Genomic DNA, 4,287 nt, shown 5'->3' with positions numbered 1-4,287 from the left:
CATACCTGTTGCAGTTTATCCTCCGCGCTGACACCACGGCGAACGAGGACGGACTCTTCTCTCCCTCACACCAGAGGAGACGGAGATAAGAAAGATATTAACACACCAGTTAATATTTTTTAAAGAAAAATCTAACCCGTCGTTTTTTCCTTTCGGAATAACGATAAGGTTGGATTTTTTTCTGTAACATACCTGTTACTAGCTTGTCCCTCCGCGCCGACACCCCGGCAAACGAGGATGGACCCTTCTCTCCCTCACACCAGAGGAGTCAACAACGGCGGTAGCCGCGGAATCGGAGCCGTGTCAGGCTGGGGCCCGGTGGCGGCAAGAGCCGCGAGAGCGGAGCCCCACGCTGTGTCAAGCTGGGGCTCCCAACTGGACCTCACCGTGGTTCCACCCGCGGAGGATGTCCTAGAGCTGGATTATATATTATAAAAATAAAAAAAAATAAAAAAATGCAATGTAATATGGAGGAGGATGAAGAGGATGCCTCTGAGTTCCTCTTATCCGACTCAGATGAGCACAAAGATGACATCTTCGTTTCATCTGCCGAGGCTGCCAAGCCGGTGGCGATGTCCGCTCCCCCGGGCGAAAGCACACCAGCTTCGCCCTGCCTCAGTATGGANTTGCAGGCTGTGTGCCAACGCGCTGCGTCCAGGCTGGACATCCCCTGGCCTGAAGTGGCCAAGGAGACCTCCAGATCTCGCTATGAGGGGAAGAACTTGCCCCAAGCAGCGAGGATGAAGAGGCAGCTTCTCCCAGTCTTTCCAGAGATGCTGGACGAGGTGTCCTGCCAACTCTATGTTCCGTGCCATTGGAGGTTCCGTCGGGGGTTCCGCCGTCAACTCTTCTGCCGGGCGTCCTGCCAATCCCTTGACCTGTTCCGTTGGAGGTCCCGCCGACTACTCTTCTACCGGGGGTCCTGCCAACTCTATGTCCAGTGCCATTGGAGGCCACGCCATCATCTGTCTCGCCGGGGGTCCTACCAACACCTGGTCCTCTTCCGTGGGGGATCCTGCCGAGCCCTTACCCACCTCACAGGCCCCGGTCCCTTGACTCTTCCTGCCGCTGCCTTCGCCCTCATGCTCGGCCGCCCGACTCCCCCACCTTAGACTCTGCCTTGCCCCCGGGCCGTCCGCCCGAATCCCCCTTTTTGAACTCTGCCTTGCCCCCGGGCCGTCCGCCCGAGTACCCCTTTTTGAACTCTGCCTTGCCCCCGGGCCGTCCGCCCGAATCCCCCTTTTTGAACTCTGCCTTGCCCCCGGGCCGTCCGCCCGAGATCCCTTCCTGGTCCTCTGCTGTGCCCCTGGGCGGTCAGCTCAGTCCCGTCCTCCTGACCCCCTCCACCCACCCTGGTGGCCGAGTGATACTTTTATCTTGAGTTCTGTGCCAAAGTGCGTTAGCATTTTTCGCTCAGGGGTCTGAGGTTAGACCCCATTTTTCATAGTCTTATATTTCAACGGTTTTATGACAAACTGTGACATTTTTTACATGGAAATGATTGTTTAAGATTGACAAACATCATATGTGTCATTCGTGGCACAATTCAAACGGGATCAAAAGATAACTTTTCTCTCTCCATCGACTTCAATGTATAATTTTCCGCTTCCGGGGTCCCATGGAGGCTCCCGGAAGGGGAGGGACTTCGCCTTTCTATAGGTGGAATGTTTACCATGCTCACCATCTTATTTTTGGTGTGTTAGCATGTGTTATGCATTGGCTAATTAGCAGTAAACAAAAAGTGGAGATATTGCTGTTTGGCATGGCATTATTAGTTTCAGGTACTTGGTGTTAAGCTAATAAACCAGTAGCATATAGGAAAAGTAAAACTTTTGAACAGGTTATTAAAAGTTAGATAATCACCAAAGTGAATTAGCCTATATATAGGCCTAATTAACGTCCATATTAAATTATGTAGTACCTGTTGAGATATAGAAACAAAATGCAAAAATGTCACTTAAAACTAAAAGGGACACCTATTGTACTAACAAGTATGTAAGAATGGTGCCCTAAAAGGCAAAGACAGAAGTGCAGAAAGTTAACAGTTTAGTCATTTGATTAACTTTTACAGTCCTCGTTAAAAATTCAAAAATGTAATTAGCTATTACTGAATACAAATGTGCTCATTATAAATGTGTTGCTTGTCTTATTGCAGCAGGAAAAGGCTTAGGTGCAAACAAAATAAATATGGTCTATTGTTTTTGCAGTGACATTGAAGATGCTGCAGAGGACCTGAGGGTCCACGAGGGGACAGGAAATTATGCTCCATGATCATCTTTCAAGGTAGGAGGCAAGCGTTTCGTCACCTTGAAGATCTCTAGGACGGCTTTACAATGCATATTTTTCAAAAGACACAGGCTCCCAAAAAAACAAATTAGTTTTCTCTCAAAATATTGAAATGAAATGAATGTAGAAAGGAGTCTTGTGTTTTATGTATACCGTTTGAGGGAAGACATACTCAGATTAATATTATAAACATGTCTTTCATTTAACTGAGACTCACCTGCGATAATATTTATTTAGAAATGTAACTATAAACTGCTGGTGAATTGCAATTTTTTTGCTATTGTCTTAGTTGGGAATTATTGTTTTAAAATGATTTGAAAGCCTTTCAGTGTTGGATGTGGTGTTTTATGACTTTCCTTCCAACAGTCACTATTAGCTGCTGTGATGGGAAAATATTTCATCATCTTAATAAATGGAAACCTATTTTTTCCTTTGCAGTGGCTGCAAGTGGAAGAAAAGCTTTGGTGACACCTGATAACTAATGTCCCTCAGGAGTAGTCTTCGGGGGCTGAGGGCTGATCAGAGTGTTATTCTCCACTGGCAGGTATGACTCAGTGACGGAGGAGGGACTATGTGTGTGAGAGCGACCATAGGACACAGAACGACCAAGGATGCCGTTGTTAAAAATAATCCGTACAATGGAAACATGAGGAGTTTGTGTCGCAAAATGGGAAAGAGAGAATGGTGGCTTGCTGGCAAGCAATGCAAGTCACCAGTTATATTTATTTTACTGATATGAAGTGAAACCAAGTCTGCCTAAGAAGAAAACACAAAAGACTCTTTGTCGGGTAAAGTACACACAACTCAAAATCAATGGACTATAGATGTGGCCATTGGGAAACATGTCTTCTAGAAATGAACTTTTTTAACTAATTTGCATCATTTGCAATATGTTTTAGGAGAAACACAAATAAGTTTTGAGGAACATGATGTCTAGTGACAACATATTTTATTTTCAGTTAGAAAACACAGTAGCTGATTGCTTATCTGGCGTAGCTTTTTCCTTTTTGAGTTCAACGGTTGTTATCTTTGGTCCTTTCCTTTTGGTCATTTTGTGTAGTAATGTTTACATTTTTTGCAGTCTGGTTAAAATACAAAAAAAAGAGATTTGATGCATGAGAAACAATGCGTTTCCAAATGTACCTATAATAAGAGATTTACCTGAAATAACATTATTTCCCTAACCAAGTTTATTTGTTGCATAAACCTTATCACACACTCTTTGGCATCAAGGTCCTTGATGTTTTACGACAACCATCGGCCAGACCACCACCTTTTATAAAAAATAAATAGTTGCCACCTAATGAAAACCAAGCAACCATTAAGTTTCCTTCCTTTCCAAAACTATGTAATTAGACTGGGGCAAGGGATGCTCACAATTCCCTTCCTTATTTGTCTTTAGGAACTATTCCCTAAAGCGGAAATAGCAAAAATGCATTGTGTTGACATTTATAGTACACTAAAATATCCCCATATCTCAGTGTGACTCTTCACATCGTTGTACTGATTTATCACTGCAATATCAAATAAAATGCATTTTAATTCAAGCTACTTTCCCACACTGTAGATAAGGCTATTGGGTGACTGATTTAAATTCCTAATTTACATTTATTTCAATTAATATATTTCCCTAGTGTTGGTTCCCATTAACCATTCCTGAAGATGACACATATCAGGCCAGGCATGGAATCATTAAAAGATGTGTGTAAATGTGCTTCTAGCATTGTTACGAACACATAAAACAATCTTCCTTAAAGATGAATATACGTAGATCTCTTAACACATCCTCCTTTGAGGAAGTACTGCTGGAGTGACTTCAGGGATGTAAGGGATGCAGACAGGTGTGAAAGCCGTTGCATTGCCGATGAACTCCCACTGGGTTTCAGGGTTACACTGGTACAGGCTTTGTTTTTCACTTAACAGATTTAGACCTGGAAAAAAACACAGTTACCATGGGCGTCTCACCTGTGGAATTAATTATCGGTGCAAAGATAGGGGAAG

The sequence above is a fragment of the Notothenia coriiceps genome, unplaced genomic scaffold (genome assembly GCF_000735185.1).
Source record: "Notothenia coriiceps isolate Sejong01 unplaced genomic scaffold, NC01 NC01_scaffold00019000, whole genome shotgun sequence".
Taxonomy (NCBI): Eukaryota; Metazoa; Chordata; class Actinopteri; order Perciformes; family Nototheniidae; genus Notothenia; species Notothenia coriiceps.
The sequence above is the reverse complement of the archived record's forward strand: the minus strand, read 5'-3'. Positions refer to the sequence as shown.